This window comes from Staurois parvus, unplaced genomic scaffold, assembly GCF_062004578.1.
Source record: "Staurois parvus isolate SC_StPar_1 unplaced genomic scaffold, SC_StPar_1.0 ptg001767l, whole genome shotgun sequence".
Classification (NCBI taxonomy): Eukaryota; Metazoa; Chordata; class Amphibia; order Anura; family Ranidae; genus Staurois; species Staurois parvus.
This window is the reverse complement of record NW_028319563.1, coordinates 1-11,903: the sequence shown is the minus strand read 5'-3', so window position 1 is coordinate 11,903 and position 11,903 is coordinate 1.

The window sequence follows — 11,903 nt, the reverse complement described above, 5'->3', positions numbered from 1 at the left end:
GGTGGGAGTGTCATGGTCTGGGGCCCCATGGTGGTGGGTGTCATGGTCTGGGGCTGCATGAGTGCTGCCGGCACTGGGGGGTTACAGTTCATTGAGGGAACCATGAATGCCAACATGTACTGTGACATACTGAAGCAGAGTATGATCCCCTCCCTTCGGAGACTGGGCCACAGGGCAGTATTCCAACATAACGACCCCAAACACACCTCCAAGACCACCACTGCCTTGCTAAAGAAGCTGATGGTAAAGGTGATGGACTGGCCAAGCATGTCTCCAGACCTGAACCCTATTGAGCATCTGTGGGGCATCCTCAAATGGAAGGTGGAGGAGCGCAAGGTCTCTAACATCCACCAGCTCCGTGGTGTCGTCATGGAGGAGTGGAAGACGGAAGGTGGAGGAGCACAAGGTCTCTATCATCCACCAGCTCCGTGATGACGTCATGGAGGAGTGGAAGAGGACTCCAGGGGCAACCTGTGAAGCTCTGGTGACCTCCATGCCCAAGAGGGTTAAGGCAGTGCTGCAAAATAATGGCGGCCACACAAAATATTGACACTTTGGGCCCAGTTTGGACCTTGTCACTTAGGGGTGGACTCACTTTTGTTGCCAGCAGTTTAGACATTAATGGCGGTGTGCAGGGGCAGACTGACAACTCATGGGGCCCCCGGGCAATAGGGGATCATGGGGCCCCTGTGTACTTGCCAAAACTCAAAAACCCTATGAAAAAGGTCCCCTACTGACCCCGGGCCCTTGGGCAGTGCCCCAGTTTCCAAATAGTCAATTCACCCCTGGCGGTGTGTTGAGTTATTTTGAGGGGACAGCAAATTTCCATGTTATACAAGCTGTACACTGACTACGTCACATTGTAGCAAAGTGTCATTTCTTCAGTGTTGTCACATGAAAAGATAGAATCAAATATTGACACAAATGTGAGGGGGAGGGGGGGGGGGGGACTCACTTCTGGGAGATACTGTATATTAGCATAAAGAAGCTCGTCAGCCTTGTGAATCACAACAAATAGGAACAACAAAAATCAGAAGTCTTGACAGCTCGTAATCACGGCATTAACCCCAGGCACGGGCGGACTGACAACTCATGGGGCCCCCGGGCAATATCACAAGGCTCTCCTTGGTCAATATTATTTTGCAAAAATAGTTTGATTTCCAATGCAGTCCCTCCATCTTTTTTTTCTCCTCCCTTCTCTCTCTCTTGCTTCTTTACTACCTCTTGAGTGGCTGTACATGAATCGGGCGTTACGCCAAGGCCTGGGGGTAGCGCCATTACTACGAGATGTCATCACTTGTAATTTAGTTGCTCCTGTTCGTTGTGATTCACAAGGCTGACGATCCTCTTTACAGTATTATATTTGACATTTTGGACTTCAGAATTCTGTGTGATAACTTGTCTGACGTGATCAGGTATTTTGTAAGTAATAAAAATATTAAATTACAAAAAAAAAAAAAAAAAAAAAAAAAAGGGGGCATGTTTTATTCTGCGATTTGGTTCTGTTTATAATAACCCTAAAATAATATTTCTACCCTAGTGCATGGTAAGGTTTTTGACAAATTATTATTTTTTTTATTTTGTGTATTTTTTATTTAGCTTCATGCAACACAAATGAAACAAACACACATTTTAAAAAGTTTGGAAATAAATGTTAAATAAAAATAGCAAAAAAGAAACAAGGGAAAGCAAGAAAGGGAAGAAGGGACTAATTAGGTCCGCTTATGCAGGCCATAGACGGGTCAAAAATTGGCTGATTTAAAAAAAAACAAAACATCGGTCGTTCGATCGGCCGACGTTACCACCAATGGTAAAAAAATCTTCAATGGGAATGCTGCAGAAAAGCATGTATTGTGTTTTTGCTGCGTTTTTTATGTGTTTTTGATGTGTTTTGCGTTTAAAATCTGCCTAGCAACAAGAAATATATAAAAAAAAGAAAAAACCCTGCAAAATGCAAAACGCGACAAAAACACAAAACGCACCGCAAAAAGCACTGCAGAAACGGATCAAAAGTGAACCGAGCCTTAATCAGCATTCCCGGATCCCAAAGATACGCCTACTAATTACAATGTTGCAAAGCATATATAAATATTGTGTCAAACAAGGAAACAAAAAAGTGGAAAATAAAAGATAAAAAAGTGCATCAAAAACATTAAAAAAAAGGAAAAAAAAGCAAAATGCTTTGATGTATTTTTGATGCATTAATGAAATAAATGTTAAATAAAAATAGCAAAAAAGGGAAGAAGGGGCTAATTAGGTCCACTTATGCAGGCCATAGATGGGTCGAAAATTGGCCGATTTAAAAAAACAAAAAACATCGCTAGTTCGATCAGCTGACGTTACCATCAATGGTAAAAAAATCATCAACACAAATGCATTGGGAACACGACACATTCTATTCCACCTCAAAACATGAAGAAAAATACATCAAATTTGTGTTGTTCCTCTAAAAAAATGGCAGAAAAGTGAATATTAGACGGTTCAAAAAAATGGCCGTGTTTGTATTCTTCTTTACAAACTCAAACATTCACTATATAAACTGAGAAATGTTTGAAGATTTTGCTTTCCTTTGAATGACTTCATGAATATTTGGTTGTAGTCGCACTGTTTCTGAGAACTGCTGTACATCTGTGTTGCATGGAGTCCACCAACTTCTGGCCCCTGTGATCAGGTATTCCAGCCCAGGATGATTGGACCACATTCCACAGTTCTTCTCTATTTCTTGGTTTTGCCTCAGAAACAGCATTTTTTATGTCACCCCACAAGTGTTCTATTGGATGAAGATCCGGGGATTGGGCTGGCCACTCCATAACGTCCATCTTGTTGGTCTGGAACCAAGATGTTGCCCGTTTACTGGTGTGTTTGGGGTCGTTGTCTTGTTGGAACACCCATTTCAAGGGCATTTCCTCTTCAGCATAAGGCAGCATGACCTCTTCAAGTATTCTGATGGATTCAAACTGATCCATGATCCCTGGTATGCGATAAATAGGCCCAACACCGTAGTATGAGAAACATCCCCATATCATGATGCTTGCACCACCATGCTTCACGGTCTTCACAGTGTACTGTGGCTTGAATTCAGTGTTTGGGGGTCATCTGACAAACTGTCTCCGCCCACTAGACCCAAAAAGAACAATCTTACTTTCATCAGTCCACAAAATGTTGCACCATTTCTCTTTAGGCCAGTCAATGTGCTCTTTGGCAGATTGTAACCTCTTCAGCACATGTCTTTTTCCCAACAGTGGGACTTTGCGGGGACTTCTTGCAGATAGCTTGGCTTCACATCGGCGTCTTCTAATTGTAACAGTCCTCACAGGGAACGTCACACCTTCTTTCATCTTCCTGGAGCTGATTGTTGGCTGAGTCCTCACAGGGAACGTCACACCTTCTTTCATCTTCCTGGAGCTGATTGTTGGCTGAGTCCGCCCCATTTTGGCTATTCTTCTATCCATTCCAATGGTAGTTTTTCGCTTTCCTCCACATCTTTCAGGTTTTGGTTGCCATTTTAAAGCATTTGCCATCATTTTAGCTGAGCAGCCGATCATTTTCTGCACTTCTTTATATGTTTTCCCCTCTCCAATCAACTTTTTAATCAAGGCACGTTGTTCTTCTGAACAATGTCTGGAACGACCCATTTTCCTCAGAATTTCAGAGAGAAATGCACTGTAACCGGCATGTCCAACATTTGCTGCCTTCCTTCCTTAAATAAGGGCAATAACTGCCACCTGTTTATCTAAGAATGAATGACCTCACTAATAGAACTCCACACGGCTATTATTGTGAACACGCCCCTTTCAATGAGTGATTCAATGACACAGAATCAGCAGCATGCATGTCATGACTGTCGGGTCTGTTGGATTTCTATGACTCTACTACACCTGCTAGGAAATTATTTGCCATGTAGAGATATCATTTCCACCAAAAACAGTGATTGATCCGGTTAGTGATGTCTGACTGCTAGTATTTTGAATACAACTGTATATGTGTGTGCGGTACATCGCATGTGATTCATACAGGAACTGCACCACATTCCTCTGCCAATCACATGCAATTTGTGTGCGGTGCGATTGGAGGTGTACATTTTGTATGGCTCTATTCGCACCGCACCCGCACCAAAAAGTCGCAATAGCCTTTTTTGGTCCGCACTAGAATCAGATCGCACGGGTATTCACACCTATGTGATCCGATTCTGCACATCGCACCGCGTTTTGTAGACCGATTGCGGGGTGTTGTTAACTTAACATACACACTTGCAGCAGTTTGCATGAACGGGGTGAGACTCTGATGCGATGCGGAAGTCGCACAGAAAACGCTGCCAATTCCGCATCAGTGTGAACCCGCGCTCAGTCAGCATTCCCGAGTCTCAAAGACACGCCTACTAATTACAATGTTGCAAAACATATAAAAACATTGTGTCAAAGAAGGAAACAAAAAAGGAAAACAAAAAAGGGGAATTGATCAATAAAGAACACCTACCTTACCCCGGATTCACACCTAAGCGATTTCTGCAGTGTTTTGCGTTTTGCAGAAACGCAGTAGCTTTCATTTAACATGATGTCCTGTGGGACAGGTTCACATCTCCATGTTTTCACCCCGGTGTGGTTTTTGGAAGGGGTCAGGGACTTTCTTGAATGCAAAATGTTGCATTTTGGGGTCTATAGACTGCAATGGGAATGCTGCAGAAAAGCATGTATTGCGTTTTTGCTGAGTTTTTGATGTGTTTTTGATGTGTTTTGCATTTAAAATCTGCCTAGCAACAAGAAAAATATAAAAAAAGGAAAAAATCCCATAAAACGCGACAAAAACACAAAACGCACCGCAAAAAGCACTGCAGAAACGGATCAAAAGCAACCTGCATAGGTGTGAACCGAGCCTTAATCAGCATTCCTGGATCCCAAAGATACACCTACTAATTACAATGTTGCAAAGCATATAAAAACATTGTGTCAGAGAAGGAAACAAAAAAGGAAAACAAAAAAGGGGAATTGATCAATAAAGAACACCTGCCTTACCCCGGGTTCACACCCAGGGGCGGACTGACCATTTGGAAACTCGGGCACTGCCCGAGGGCCTGGGGTCAGTAGGGGGCCCTATGAGATGCCCCTGGTACCTTATTCATAGGCTTTTTTGAGTTTGGGCAAGGACACAGGGGCCCCATGATCCCCTATTGCCCGGGGGCCCCATGAGTTGTCAGTCCGCCCCTGCTTCCACCATCCACCAGTGAGAAAAACAACATCAACCGCACTCACCAGATGTTGGTGAGTGTTGCGCCTTTTAGGATTATTTTGGGCTCCTAAACCCCCTTTAAGACCTCCAAGATTCCTTTCCACCACAAGATCAAAGATATTCCTCCACTCGCTCCTGCCTTCTCCTCTCACCAACTCCACAGCAGTGGAGTATATTATTATATATTATAGTTATTATTAATTTATTATTATATTATTATATATTATAGTTATTATTAATTTATTATTATATTATTATATATTTTTATTATATATTATATTTATTTTTTTATTATTATTATATTATTATTATTATTATATATTATATTTATTATTTTTTTATTTATTTATTATTATTATTATTATTATTATTATTATTATATTTATTGTTTATTCTTTTTTATTATTATTATATTATTATATATTATTATTATATATTATATTTTTTATTATTTATTTATTTATTGTTATTATTATTATAGTATTATTATATATTATTATTATTATTATATATTATATTTATTATTTATTATTATTATTATTATATTATATATTAAATTTATTATTTATTTATTATTATTATTATTATATTATTATTATTATAGTTTTATTAGTATTATTATTATTATATATTATTATATATTATATTTATTATTTATTTATTATTATTATATTATTATTATAGTTTTATTATTATTATTATTATTATTATTATATATTATTATATATTATATTTATTATTTATTTATTGTTAATATTATTATTATAGTATTATTATATATTATTATTATTATTATATATTATATTTATTATTTATTATTATTATTATTATTATTATTATATATTATATTTATTATTTATTTAATATTATTATTATATTATTATTATTATAGTTTTATTATTATTATATATTATTATATATTATATTTATTATTTATTTATTGTTAATATTAATATTATATTATTTATTACTATATTATTATTATATACATATATTGTTTCTTTTTAACATTGAGTATCGTGTGAATAAAAGAAAGTGCTTTAGGCAAACTGTCAACTATGCAAAAATTTTGTGTAAATGCCATCTATGCAAAAAGCAGCATTCGTGTTGGGGAGGTCAGGATGGAGATGGATATATAAAAGCACAAAGCCTTGGGGGTGTCACAAGTCTCCTCCAGCTCACAATGGCAGCACAGACCAGCATCCTTCTCCTGGCCGCTCTCTGCATAGGGACAGGTAAGGGACCGCCGACTTCTCACAGCCAGCAATTCACATTGTGATATATAAGTGTAGCTCAAGAAAAAAACTTTTTTTTAGAAGGTATTTTTTTTTTTGGGGGGGGGGGGGTATTTAGGGTAATTTAGTTATTTTTTTCATTTAGTGCTCTTTTGTGTTTTTTTTCCCTTTTATTTTGCACGTGATCAAAAAAAAAAAAGTAAGACAATAAAAAATGATATTATACAAATAATTAATTTAGCCAGCAATTCATTTTGGAATATTAAAGTGTAGGTGAAGACAAAACTTTTTTTTAGAAGGTATTCATTTTTTTTTGGGGGGGGGGGGTTATTTAGGGTAATTTAGTTATTTTTTTAGTGCTCTTTTGTGTTTTTGCTTTTTTTTTTTTTTTTGCACATGTGATCAAAAAAGAAAGTAAGACAACTAAAAAGTGATAATATACAAATAAATATAATATCACTTTTTAATTGTCTTACTTTCTTTTTTTTCCCCCTTTTTTTTGCATGTGGTCAAAAAAGAAGGTAAGACAACTAAAAAGTGATATTATACAAATAATTCATTTAGCCAGCAATTCATTTTGGAATACTAAAGTGTAGGTGAAGACAAAAACTTTTTTAGAAGGTATTATTTTTTTGTTTTGGGTAGTGGGGGGGTTATTTAGAGTAATTTAGTTACTTTTTTCATTTAGTGCTCTTTTGTGTTTTTTTTCCTTTTTTTTTTGCACGTGTGATCAAAAAAAAAGTAAGACAATTAAAAAGTGATAATATACAAATAAATATAATATCACTTTTTAATTGTCTTACTTTCTTTTTTTTTGCTGTCTGTTTTGGTTTCAACTTTTCTGTGAAAAATTTAAAATAATGGGGCTAATAAGGGTGGGGAGGGTAATATTTCTTGAGACAAAACAGATCCAGGATAGATGGAAGGAGCTTCTGTGATCCTCATGAGCGATTTATACCAACTGAGGCCTTGAGAACAACCAAAGACTGAAAAAAAGAAAAAAAAAGAACAAAAATGAAAAAAAAAAACCCCAAAGATGAAAAAATATCAAAAACAAGCAAATAAACAAAAAAAGACCAAAGATTAACCTCCCCCCCCAAAAAAAGACAAAAGATTAACAAACAAACCAAAAAAAGGACCAAAGACTGAAAAAACAAAAACAAAAACCCCAAAAGAACAAAGATTAAAAAATAATATCCAGGGAATATCTGATTGCCTCTCGGGGGATCAGGAAGAAATTTTTTCCCTGCAGGCGCAAATTGGATCGTGCTTTGCTGTGTTTTTTGCCTTCTTCTGGATCAACTGTGGGTGTAGGATTATAACTTTTTTTTTTTTTTCTTTGGTTGAACTGGATGGACTTTTGTCTTTTTTTCAGCCAGACTAATTATGTAACTATATAAAACAAAAGAAAAAAAACCCAAAAAGATTAAAATAAAAAAAATAACAAATAAAAAAAACCCAAATATTAAAATATAAAAAAACAAAAAGGCCACAGATTTAAAAAAAAAAAAAAAAAAAAAAAGAATAAAAAAAAATAAAACAAACATACCAAAAAGACCAAAGAAAAAAAAAATATTACAGCATATGAAAAAAATAATATAGCATGTAAAAGTATATATATATATATATATATATATATATATATATATATATATATACTTTTACATGCTATATTATTTTTTTCATATGCTGTAATATTTTTTTTTTCTTTGGTCTTTTTGGTATGTTTGTTTTATTTTTTTTTTATTCTTTTTTATATATATCAGTGCTCTTTTGCAAAGGAATGTTTCTAAAAAAAAAATAAAAAAATATTGGGAAAAAATATAGCATATAAAAAATAATGTAGCATTTAAAATGGCTATTCAAGACAAAAATAGGAAAATTACGAATTTAAAGTCTCAGCACGCAAATAATGATCGAATGAATGACAAAAAAAAAAAAGAAAAAAACCCCAAAAAGACCAAAGATTAAAAAAACCACAAAAAACAAATAAACCAAAAAAACAAAACCAAAGATTAAAATATAAAAAACAAAAAGGCCACAGATTTAAAAAACAAAACAAAAAATGACTACACAATAAAAAAAAAATATAAAACAAATGATAAAAAAAAGAACAAAGACTAAAAACAAAAATATTAAAGCATATGAAAATAATAATATAACATGTAAAAAAATATATATCAGTGCTCTGTTGTAAAGGAATGTTTATACAAAAAAAAGAAATTGGGAAAAAATATAGCATATAAAAAATAATGGAGCATTAAACATTGCTATTCAAGCCATTTCAAAAATTTGATATTATTAAACTCCACCTTATCATTCCAATTGGAAGTTTTTGTAACTTTCTGAAAATGCGCAACAAAATGTAATGCGATCTAGTAACCTGGAGGAGTTTTGTGCGTTGGAGGAGTACGGAATGCCCTCAGGAATGTCATTGATTGCTGGTGTGATCTGCTGATGTTTATCAAAAGAATGTACAAAGATATATGTAGAATTTCAGGCATCTCCTACAATATGAATTTCACTTTTTCTCAGGATACTCCCTAAATGTTCACAGCTTCTAGAGGGATGCAGACCCTGCCGCTCTATTCACTGCATTGCTGAAAAGTGATTATAATGAACATCGCCCCCCTCTACCTCCCCCAATTGGGAATCAGTCTAGCGGGGACATAATGGTACAAAGAGCTTTTTCTTCAGAACAGAAAATTAGTATATATATAAAAACATCTAATTTCTGCAAAAATGTTTTTACACTTTTATGTTATTTCTTTTTACCTAATTTATTTACTTATTTTTACAGTCCGGGGGGGCGGGGGGGGGGTTATTCAAGCTAGTTCTAGAATTCTATTCTCTTCTGTTTCACTCTTTCTATTCAATTCTCTTCTGTTTTGCTCTATTCTAGTCTATTCTATTCTGTTTCACTCTATCATTTTTAGAGATGAGCGAATCGAACCTGGCGAAGTGGAATTCGTTTCGTATATCGGGAAAAATTCGATTCGCATCGAATCCGAAGTTTAGCCAACTTCGGGTGCACGAATCGAATTTTTCCCGATCAGCCGGCAAAAGTGTCACTGCAGAGAGCTCCGCTATTTCTGACAGTTCTCTGACAGTTCATTTACAGCGGTTGAAACATTGTATCTATTTATTTCCATTTAGGATACAGATGTTTTTATTTGGAAATAAATAGATACAATGTTTCAACCGCTGTACATGTGAAGGAACTGTCAGAGAACTGTCAGAAATAGCGGAGCTCTCTGCAGATACACTTTTTGCTGTACTGGAATACTTCTTCTTTTCATTCTTCTTCTTCTTTTCATTCTTCTTCTTCTTTTCATTCTTCTTTTCATTCTTCTTCTTCTTCTTTTCATTCTTCTTCTTCTTCTTTTCATTCTTCTTCTTCTTCTTCTTTTCATTCTTCTTCTTTTCATTCTTCTTTTCATTCTTCTTCTTCTTTTCATTCTTCTTTTCATTCTTCTTCTTCTTCTTTTCATTCTTCTTCTTCTTCTTTTCATTCTTCCTTTCATTCTTCTTCTTCTTTTCATTCTTCTTCTTTTCATTCTTCTTCTTCTTCTTCTTTTCATTCTTCTTCTTCTTTTCATTCTTCTTCTTCTTCTTCTTTTCATTCTTCTTTCATTCTTCTTCTTCTTTTCATTCTTCTTCTTCTTTTCATTCTTCTTCTTCTTTTCATTCTTCTTCTTCTTCTTTTCATTCTTCTTTTCATTCTTCTTCTTCTTCTTTTCATTCTTCTTCTTCTTCTTTTCATTCTTCTTTTCATTCTTCTTCTTTTCATTCTTCTTCTTTTCATTCTTCTTTTCATTCTCCTTCTTCTTCTTTTCATTCTTCTTTTCATTCTTCTTTTCATTCTTCTTCTTTTCATTCTTCTTCTTCTTTCCATTCTTCTTCTTCTTTTCATTCTTCTTCTTCTTTTCATTCTTCTTTTTCTTCTTTTCATTCTTCTTCTTCTTCTTTTCATTCTTCTTTTCATTCTTCTTCTTCTTTTCATTCTTCTTCTTCTTTTCATTCTTCTTCTTCTTCTTCTTTTCATTCTTCTTCTTCTTCTTTTCATTCTTCTTTTCATTCTACTTCTTCTTCTTCTTTTCATTCTTCTTCTTCTTCTTCTTCTTCTTTTCATTCTTCTTCTTCTTCTTTTCATTCTTCTTCTTCTTTTCATTCTTCTTTTCATTCTTCTTCTTCTTCTTTTTATTCTTCTTCTTCTTTTCATTCTTCTTCTTATTTTCATTCTTCTTCTTTTCATTCTTCTTCTTCTTTTCATTCTTCTTCTTCTTTTCATTCTTCTTTTCATTCTTCTTCTTCTTCTTTTCATTCTTCTTCTTCTTCTTTTCATTCTTCTTTTCATTTTTCTTCTTCTTCTTTTCATTCTTCTTCTTCTTTTCATTCTTCTTTTCATTCTTCTTCTTCTTCTTTTCATTCTTCTTCTTCTTTTCATTCTTCTTCTTCTTTTCATTCTTCTTCTTCTTCTTTTCATTCTTCTTTTCATTCTTCTTCTTCTTCTTTTCATTCTTCTTCTTCTTCTTTTCATTTCCTCTTCTACTTCTTTTCATTCTTCTTCTTCTTCTTTTCATTCTTCTTCTTCTTTTCATTCTTCTTTTCATTCTTCTTCTTCTTCTTCTTTTCATTCTTTCTTCTTCTTTTCATTCTTCTTCTTCTTCTTTTCATTCTTCTTCTTTTCATTCTTCTTCTTCTTCTTTTCATTCTTCTTTTCATTCTTCTTCTTTTCATTCTTCTTTTCATTCTTCTTCTTCTTCTTTTCATTCTTCTTTTCATTCTTCTTCTTCTTTTCATTCTTCTTCTTTTCATTCTTCTTCTTCTTCTTCTTTTCATTCTTCTTTTCATTCTTCTTCTTCTTTTCATTCTTCTTCTTCTTCTTCTTTTCATTCTTCTTTTCATTCTTCTCTTTTCATTCTCTTCTTTTCATTCTTCTTCTTCTTTTCATTCTTCTTTTCTTTCTTCTTCTTCTTTTCATTCTTCTTTTCATTCTTCTTCTTCTTTTCATTCTTCTTCTTCTTCTTCTTTTCATTCTTCTTCTTCTTTTCATTCTTCTTTTCATTCTTCTTCTTCTTCTTTTCATTCTTCTTTTCATTCTTCTTCTTCTTCTTCTTTTCATTCTTCTTCTTCTTCTTTTCATTCTTCTTTTCATTCTTCTTCTTCTTCTTTTCATTCTTCTTCTTCTTTTCATTCTTCTTCTTCTTCTTTTCATTCTTCTTTTCATTCTTCTTCTTCTTCTTTTTATTCTTCTTCTTCTTTTCATTCTTCTTCTTCTTCTTTTCATTCTTCTTCTTTTCATTCTTCTTCTTCTTCTTTTCATTCTTCTTCTTCTTTTCATTCTTCTTTTCATTCTTCTTCTTCTTCTTTTCATTCTTCTTCTTCTTCTTTTCATTCTTCTTTTCATTCTTCTTCTTCTTCTTTTCATTCTTCTTTTCA